The following is a 9,680-nucleotide window of genomic DNA, read 5'->3' on the forward strand; positions in this document are numbered from 1 at the left end:
ATATTCCCCTGCCGACCCTACAGGAACTTAGCCAAAGTCCCAGGACAGTCCAAGATTGAGGAGAATCCAAGTATCTCCAACTGGGCCCTGGCTTCTGAAGGGCAGAGATGGAGACCTGTGCTTAGCCCCAGCCCCCCAGGGCCGTGGTAGAACCACTCAACCATTCACAAGCACGTGTGCACCAGGCAGGAACGCACAGGGGTGTCCGAGTCAGCCCTGCCCGGGGGAGGACACCACTTGACTCATTCCCGATTCCCGTGAAAAGAAACCTCAGTCCCCTGCGTTATGAGTAAGAGAGACAACAGGAGTTTATTATTATTATTATTATTTTTATTTTCATATACAAAAAGATAAAACTTGAAATAGTTCTAGATTTCTCCTCCTATTCTGTTGGGGTGTGGCTGCTTCTTCACACAAGGGGGAAAAAAACTACATTCACATCGGTTTGAGGACCCAGTGCAGAGTTCAAGCAGCAAAACCCCAACTTAGCAGATCTAATTTCAAACTTGACACTCATTTCTAAAATTACCACAGGAAAAAGGAACAAAGATCAACTGCAAATGGATGAACTATGATACAATGTTCTTTTCAAAATGTCTTCATTTTGCAACTGTAATTACACGGATGTCTGCTTTAGGCCATTTTAACTGTGTGCATGTATATAATATATATGTGTCTCTGTGTGTTTTATATATATATATATATCAGCACACTTTTCAAATCCAGACAGGGTAACGGCAACAAGCTTAACTCTGTATTATATAGTTTTAAAAACATGATACTTTAGTATAACTTTTGTTAATTCAGTAGTACAAGCTATATCTGTTCTACAAAATTTTTTTTAATTTTATAGCTACAAGGGTGAAAGAGACCTATTTCATTTACATCTCACAGATCCTGGCATACAAACAGTACTTTACTGAATTTGAGCCAAAAAAACTAGAAGTCTTTAGTTTTAGCACGTGAAGAGCTTCCTCGCTTCTACAGCCTGAAATCCAATATTAGTCACATTTCCAGAGTTTGCAATTACTCGTTTTAAACTGCAAGAAACAGGTGAATCCAACCTTTTAATTACAATTTTTATATATGTATATATAAGTTAGATAACACAGCTCAATAAAGACTTCACTATCATCCTAAACCCAACACACACATTCTCCACTAAGTTAAGACAAGTCTTAGGGTTTTCTTCTCCTTACAGAGAATGTACACATTTAGAAGTAGATGGTAAACTGAAACATAAGATGGCAAATGAGAGGTGACATTTTCTGATGGTTCCAAACTTGGTCGTGCGGAGTCTATGCTCTGCTGTGCTCTTGATGTGTCTGTTGCAGGCAGAAGCTCTTTTCACAAGAATCGATATCAAACTCAATGTCAGTTATGTTTACAGTACTGTGTCGTTATTCAGGTTCAAGGACAAATGTGGGGCAATATTAACAGGTGAAAATTTCGGCCTTTGATGCTACCGTTAAGATCATGTCCAATTCATAAGCAGATTCTCTTGTACAGTTGAAAAACGGCACTGTGTGGATTTGTGGCGTGGAACTGAACTCTACAAGTATGTTTCTAGTCTGCGGTAACCCTCATCCTCAGTTCTCAAGTACCACTCAATTTTCTTTGCAATTTTTAAAGAATTCTAGGGTAAAGTGGGGGGGAGGGGGGAAAGCCAATGGCATTTTAACAATCCCTCCCCTCACAGGAGGTCTTAACACTTTCAGATGAGATCTCCTAGGAATCTCTGTATGATCACTGGCTCTCAGGTGGCATTTGACAATGACCTGGACACTTTCCAAATCAAAACCCAAATGTTGCCTGCTCTTTCCTACTCTCATCTCTTGTCATTGCTGGTAAAAATTTGGATGAGCGTGGTTTTCCCTTATGGAGAAAATTATTTGGCTAAACATACACTTAACTCGAGGCAGTGCTCTGAGAATACCCCATTTGGGCTAAAGCAGCTGCAGGGGCTAAAGTCAACAGTCCGCTTGAACAGGGCAGAGACCAGACACAACGAGGGCCGAGTCAGGACCCCATGGCAACAGTGACCTCGGTGTCCCGCACGGTCAGCCGGTCAGCCCACACAGGCAGCCCACCGTCGTATGGCTGAACTACCACTTTTAGTCTTGGTCTATCATCTACGCCCCAGAGACAAAAATTCAGATGTGGTGACTGCTGGTTAATTAAACTTTTTGAACTGGTAAAAAAGACTCTTTAAAAAATATATATATATATATTTATTTAAAATACATCAAAATGACAAAACAGCCGTATCCCGCAAGGCCTAATTTCACAGCAACATATGCTACAGACATCTTCCCAAAATGCACTGCGGTGGGCGGTGGGTTTATAAACCTGCCACTTAAAGGAATGTTCGGCACACGTGAGCTTTAGCGACTGGCAATGCGCTACAAAGAGCTCGTCTTTGGAACTGAGTTGTGTGCAAGACCAGTCAATCGAATCGCTTTGCCCATTCAGACACGAGAATACTGAAAATGGCAGGATTCAAAGAGGGACACAGGAAGCACCGTTCAGATGACACTCGAGTCCCACCCACGACAGTGCCCTGAGGAGCTTGCCAGAAGCGCCCTTGTTCAGTCCTTGGGAAGAGTTTGACTTGACAACGAGTAAGTGCCCGCACCTGGCAGGGCTCCTGCCGGCGCACATTACAAGCCTGCGGTCTCGCGAGGACCCAGACGGTGACACTGTTCAACATGAGGTCTGAGGTAACTGGCTCTTAAACTACCTGGAGCACAGAGCTGCACCCAGAAATGACAGCTGGGAAAAGGGAAAAGGGGAGAAGGTGGGGTTGGGGGCTAGAAATGTAGAAAAGAAAAGAAAAACAAACAAACAGCTTACAGCAGTTGCTTTTGGGGGGAGGCAGGTGACAGAAACAAAGGCACAACAGAATTACATTCCCAAGAGGGGCTGGAGAGCTACTGGATCTGCCGGAACTCAACTCATCCCGAGTGGAAGCGTCACTCTCAGCCAGACTCAGTAAGAAGCACAGCTGATTTTAAAATGACACAGGAGGGGCTCCCTGGACAGAACGGGCCGATCAATGCAGCAGCCCGACGCCAGCAGGCAGGTCCGGGGGACAGGCCCGCCACGCGGGGCCTGGGAACCGGTGATGACGGATCTTCATCATTCACCCGCCTTTGTCCCCAGCAGAAAGGCTCACCCAAGTAACCATCCACTCTCGACCGAAAAATAAAAAGGCTGACACGAAGCCCGCCTCCCGGGCGATGGCAGTGCCGCGGACTGCGGGGTCAGAGCAGGGAACCTGTATAGACTTTGGAAGGATGCCCTGCTGGTACCGAGTTCCCAGCTTCGGTGACGCGCTCCGGGTTGACTCACTGGGTTCAAACAGCGAACTAACCCGCTCTCACCTCTCACCCGACCAGCGACCGGCGCGGACACAGGGCGCCTGGCCGCGCTCCATTTAACTGGATCGCCGTGTCCACAGACACGCCCCCCTCCAACCTCCCCCTTTCCGAATAATGACTCGACTGGAAATTCTGTCCTGAAAACTGGTTAATTTGGTCCTGGATATAATTCAGTCTGGCGAATTACTCACATCACCCTCATTTCCAATGTGTGCAGCCCTGATTCTTTCTCTAGTCCCAACCTGCCCCAATCTGTACACACTCATTTTTAGCTTCAGAACCCTTTGTTCAAAAGAAGTCGCGGGAGGATGCGCCAGCGTAAACCACCACCAGGCCCTCTGGCCTCTCCCCAGGCCCCTCTCGCCCGTCTCTGCAAGGTGCCCAGCCTGAGCGTCGCTGTCCTGCGCAGCCGCAATGGAGTGGTGACCAAACAAGACCTACCACTGGACTCCGGCCCGCCAGTGTGTCACGAGAATCCCCACGATCGATGAGTCAAAACTCCACACCTCTAACATTCCAGTGTACATTTATCTTGAAAGGTAAAGCTCATTACTCTGGTTACAAAATCGTCCTTATGCAAACTCACTAGACTTTTATAAAAATAATCTGGTATAAAAACAATCTCCACCCTGTGCAGAAGGACTCTCTGTCAGGTGATATAACTAAATATATATGTAGAGCTATAGATTCTTTTCTTCTTAAAGTAAAATTTCAACTGTCGTACTCCTATTATAGAACCTATTCTTTTATTTACAATGCTAGCTAACAACATTCCGATGCAAACGTGACTGGAACAGAAAGAGAATGAGCCCCTGCCCAACCAACAGCAGAAATTCACAGAACTCAAAGACAGAACTCATCCACTTGCAAAAAAAAAACAAAAACAAAAAACACAACCCATCCTCACCGGTCTGGAAAGCACTAGCTAATGGGTCATATTTTTCATAACGGTGAGCTCAAAATGTAAACTTTGAAAATGAACATGACACTCTTCCACAGACGTCCAGAAGAGCTCCCATCTGTATACTCTCCTGCAAACACACGTACGTCCACGGTTATGTTTCTTTAGCATCCTGTAACTGGCTAGCAGTTCTCGGAAGTGCCAGGACCCCAGGCAGCCCGCAGACACCCCCGGAGACAGAAGGGCAGCCCGGGGCATCGCCACACACTGCCGTTGAGAAAGTAGGCATTGTTAACTCTGGAAGAAGAAACCATTAGCGTTCTCTCTACATGAGCTGCCCTAGGAGCAAATAGAAGATGCTGCTTTTGGCACCACAGCGACACACAGAGTACCACAATCAAACTCCTGCTTCACTCACACCTGGAAGATGCCCACACGAACGTGTACACGAACGTGTAAGCTTGGTAAAAAAACAAACAGTGGTAAATCCTTTCAATTCAAAATCCTGTCCAAACCAAAGATTATAGTAGACCCAAAATGAGTATAAAACAGGAATATTAAAAATATCCCACTCGAGCATTGGACTTTTATTTGTTGATAGTTTGTGGGTCTTCTTGGACCCACGAGCTGTTTTTGAAATGTAGCTGAGTCAAACTGAATTTCCAAGGAGGGAAGTGGGGGGTTTTAAACTCCAGTTTCTCTTTCCTACAAAACCAAAGCATTATCTTAAAAAAAGAAAAACCTGTCCAAGCCTTCCAAGGGTTTGGGATACATTCCATAGGTGAATTGCTGGTTACACATCAACAACCAGGAATCTTACTTAAAAAATTTTGGGTATGACCCTGAATTCATTAAACATTTACAAATCTAGACTGAGAGGATGAAAACACTCCAGCAACTGAATTACTGGGCCTGTTTCTTTACGAAAAACATTCCAGTTCATCGAGACTTGTCATTACCTGGTTGAACACAGGAAGGAGCTGCCCGGTATTTTGTTAGTTCACATAAACAGCCACTGTGCCTGGCCTGGCCGTCTCCCCAAAATTGAGCCATTAAGAACCCAACAGGCTATGGAAATAGCTGGGAGTAATGATCAAACCATGTCAAGTTCTGGAAAATGCCTTCCAAGTTAGGGATGTTTCTAGGGAGTCCGGTCTTCAGGAATACTGCCTTGGCTGTTGGACTTCTAGGACCGACTCTAAATACTTCCATACTTATTACTAAACAACATAAACCCTCGGATTACCGACCGGGCCTGGGGATTTTACATGGCATTCTTAAAAAAGGCAAAATTCCATTTGCAAGAGGGCCATGTGGTCCTCCCTCTCTGGATGGGACAGCCACTTCCCTGCCCTTGTGGCTTAGAGTGGGCCCCGTGGCAGGCTTTCTGAGCCACACGCACCGCAGGGTGGACACTCAATACTCAGCTGGGCCTGCCACCAAGGAAAAGCGCACACACAGCCCGAGCGCCCTGTGCAGGGAGCGAGAACGTGGCCAACTGGAGAAAGGTGTCAGAGCAGAGCTGCAGGATCACCTGCTCTGCTTTCTAAAGCATGACACAGCAAGAGGGTTGGCCTGGCCCCGAGGGGCCCTGGAAGAACTGTCTCAGTGGCCTGGAGATGAGAGACCCTCCCCCTGTCTGAGGATATGTGTCTGAAGATGTTCCAGGCTAGACTAGGTCCTCGTCCTGCAAGCAGGTGCCAAGTCCGGACAGGATGAATCCTGAGTCAGAAGCAGTTGGCACACGTGGGGCTGACCCCTCTGGGCACCCACCAGGAGCCAACAGGACAGGGAAGCCATGCGGTCCAACAAAGGCCGATGAAGCTCCCCACCCCACCCCCCTCACAGCCAAGTCTCCCGTCTCCCTGTCTCCTAAGGACGGTCTATCTGCAGCCCTCGCCCTGAGTAACTCACTCAGACCACTCCTGGTAGGGACCAATGGTCCTCGGAGAAAACCTGGCTCGTGCCAGCCCAGGACACCTAATGACAATGTTCATGGCCTTCGCTGCCCCTCCCCCCGTCGTTAAGAGTCCCCTGCGGGACACTGACTGACACAGAGGCTTCTGTCCCCACTTGCTGCCTCTTCCTCTTGCTCACTGCTGGACCTCTCTGGCTGGGGATGTCCTCCCACAGCGATCACGGATGTTTTCAAACAGTGCACACCCTTCCCCACGGCCCGTCCCACAGCCAGGAGCCTGCTTGGACGAAGGGACACTAGAAAGGAAGGACGAGGGGCCTCGGCCACTTTCTCCAGCTCGAGAGCAGCTGGGGCAGCCTCCCCCATGGACCAAGAAGACGATGCTGGACTCCATTCCTCCCAGTCTCCCCCAGAGCCTGGAGGGGCTGGGGGGGGGGTGGAATAGGATTATGAGCCCCACTCCCCAAAGAATGCATGACAGCAAACAGACAAACACCGTATCTGAGGCAAAGGATACAGCCAGACTCCCCTGGCCGGCCCTGGGAAGAGATCCCCCACCTTCCGGCCAGCACGCCCCTCCCCCCCACGCAGGAACACCACACACAGGGGCATTCGCAGCCGGAGGGGGAAAGGCAGCCTGGGGTCCCGAGAGCTGGCACATACCCCTCCCCAGTCCGGACTGTCCCCTCTCCCCTGCCACATCAAGCAGACCCATCTCCTGACACATCATTCTGGTGCCAAAGCCCCAGAGACACAGATGCCAGGGCAGCTGAGCACAGGGTCAGAGAAGTGGGGCCGCCGGACAAAATGCACGCAGCCACCAGGAAGGCCAGCTGGCCTGCACTGTGTCCCCACTGGCAGGTGACCTCGCCAGGGTCACGGCCAGGCCCTAGTTTGTTCTCACAAGACTGAAGCCGGCACACGAAAGAAAAAACCGCGCCAGGAAATCGGACACCCTGCGGAGAGGCCGGGGGGCGCCGCAATGGATGGACTGGGCCGTTCCCGCGGCCAGTGAGCCCCACGTGGAAGTGGCGCCTTTGTTTCGGAGGGAGAACGGTGGAGACGCCCGGCATCGCCTGAAGAGAAAGCTAAAGAAATTAGATATGGCACTTCTCAATAAATATTTTAAAGCTTTTTAAAGAAATCAGTGAAAAAGAAAAAAGCAACTGCTGTAAGGCCTGGTTGGCTGTTAAAAATTATTCCAAGGGAAGAAAAATACCACAGCACAAAATAGTTTTCTTTTTTTTAAGTAAACAACAACATAGCTTACAAAAACAAACAAAAAAACCTATCCCTGTAACCACCTTGGCCGGCTCACATTATGACCCTTGAAACAAAAACTGAGCTCTGGGAGGGAGGCCCGCTTTCCGTGTCCCAACCGGCACAGAGAAGGGCGCCGCCTAGTGGCCGCCCCCCGCCACCGCGTGCCCAGCAGGCGGCAGAGGGCCCCCACATGAGTGCAGCAGCGCCCCCAGGCTGGGAACTCCAGACAGTGGGTGAGAACCGCCCCCACTCGACCCGCCACTCCAGCAGGGCCCTCCCCCCCCCCGCGTCACAGCGTGCAGTCACAGAAACACTGTGGCTCTTGTCCGCAATCACTGCTGCTAACGTCCTTAAGAAATTAAACCTCAAGTAAAATGACCTCAGGCGGGTCTCTAAAGCCCCCAGTTTTACCAAGTGACAGTGGGGTTCCCAGTCCTTCTGAGCATCACCCCATCAAAGTAAGGGGAGCGCGTGAACCTGCACACCACCCAAAAGGAGGCGCCCCTTCCCATTCTCACCCAAGTCCATCTCTCCCTATCGCCCACCAACTCCCCTCAAGATTAAGAGATCCAGTTTTAAAATAAAAAATGGTCTAACGAAACCAGAAGGAAAAGCCTTCACAAACAAGACTGATGAATGCCCAGACACGGCCCGGACAGCCCACCAACCTACAGGGGTCGACAGCTATTTACAAGGGGCGTTATCAAGTGAAAACGGCGGCGCTACCTAGAAGACACAAACTTCTTTTTTTTTCTCTATTTCTTTTAAACTTTTCTTGTCATAAAAGCCAACTTACATTAAAATATACTTATTACAAGACAACACAACTAATAAAATATATAATAAAACTTACACAAGTAGAAAATTCTGAGGTATTTCTGGTTTGAGGTGGTCTGTGGTCATGAAGTTTTTAATTCTTTTTATTTTCTTTTCAAAATTTAAACCTCGGAAGCCACATAGCAAAGCGTGTGTGTATATGTGGATGTGTGTGTGTTTTGTTTTGTTTTGTAATTTTGCATGTTTTATAAATTAAAATTTTAAAAAAGGTCAAATGTTGAAACAGCAGCATTAGGAACATTCACTGACGAGAGCAAAGTTATAGCGTAACAGAGAAAGGGTTTTTAGAATATGCACCACTTTAAGGGGTCTGGAGAAAGCCTTATCCATGAGCCACATAAAGGGGACAGTAATGTCACCACATGGGGTAAAACCAGGGCTGCAGGACTCTCAGGGTCTCCAGCGAGGCAGGCCTCAGAGAGCCCCACCAAGGAAACCCTCTTGCCCAGGCTGTGCAGGGCGCCCCCCTGTGGGCATTTCCCTGAACTGCTCCAGGAGGAAGCAATATACTATTTCACCTTTTCCTCCTTTAAAGATATCGACAGCATCATGTGTTATGCAGAATGTCCTCACTAAACCATGCCTTCTCCCCTCGCCTAACCTTAAAAGAGGGCAGGAGAAGATGTTCTGTCCTATGCCCAAGCCCAACTTAGTGGAAAAGACTGGTCAGGGCCAGCAGATGGGTCAGAACCCCGCCTGCTTTTGGACTTTCTCCAGACCCCGCTCTTGCCATTAATGCTCGGCCTCCAAGCGGCCCTTCCCCTCAATTCCTGGTTACCTGAGAAGTAGCCTCATAGCAAAGGATGTTGCTGCGAATGTACCCAAGTCCAGTGTAGCTCTGTTCCAGACCCTCACCCACCCGCCCCCCGGCTCCGTCCTCCCCTTCCAACTCCGGTCCACACCATCCTCATCCTCATCCCAGTTCTGCCTCGGTCAGGACAACACCCGTTAATCCGTGAAAGACACATCTGCTGTTTCTTAAACCCACTGTCTAAAAAGGAGAGAGCACAACACGGGGAGGGGAGGAGGGAGGAGGATGCGCAGAAGGAAACTCCTCCGGAAGAAGGTGTGTCCTTATGTAACAGTCTTCAAAGGTTCCTCTAGGGAGAGTTTGCAGCATTAAGTTTCCTAAGACAGGAGGATGGGATTCTCTGTGTCACAGATTCTGAGACGACAAAGAGGAAGCAGGAAACACGAACCCCGAAGGACAGGAGGCAGCTGAGGCTCTTCAGCATGGCGCTGGCTCGGCTCCCCAGCTCAGCACCTCAGTGCCTGCCGACGTGTCCGCTGTGTGCAGTACAGTAGAGCAATGTGCTGGTAGAACCGATCCAATCCAAAAAAATAATATTAATAATAATTATAATAATAATAAAAAGTCAAG

At 48.8% G+C, this 9,680-nt stretch overlaps 1 protein-coding gene across 3 annotated transcripts in view; it reads right to left on the bottom strand.

The window, feature by feature from the left end:
* Positions 1–3,920: 3,920 nt before the first annotated feature.
* The window catches only part of ACVR2B (activin A receptor type 2B), a 40,589-nt gene continuing 34,829 nt past the window's right edge, over positions 3,921–9,680 (bottom strand). For all 3 annotated transcript variants that reach the window (XM_066351522.1, XM_066351521.1, XM_066351520.1), the window contains exon 11: positions 3,921–9,680. This exon is cut by the window's right edge and continues 331 nt beyond it. The gene's annotated coding sequence lies outside the window, so the exon portion shown is untranslated.

Source organism: Saccopteryx leptura, chromosome 10 (genome assembly GCF_036850995.1).
Source record: "Saccopteryx leptura isolate mSacLep1 chromosome 10, mSacLep1_pri_phased_curated, whole genome shotgun sequence".
Classification (NCBI taxonomy): Eukaryota; Metazoa; Chordata; class Mammalia; order Chiroptera; family Emballonuridae; genus Saccopteryx; species Saccopteryx leptura.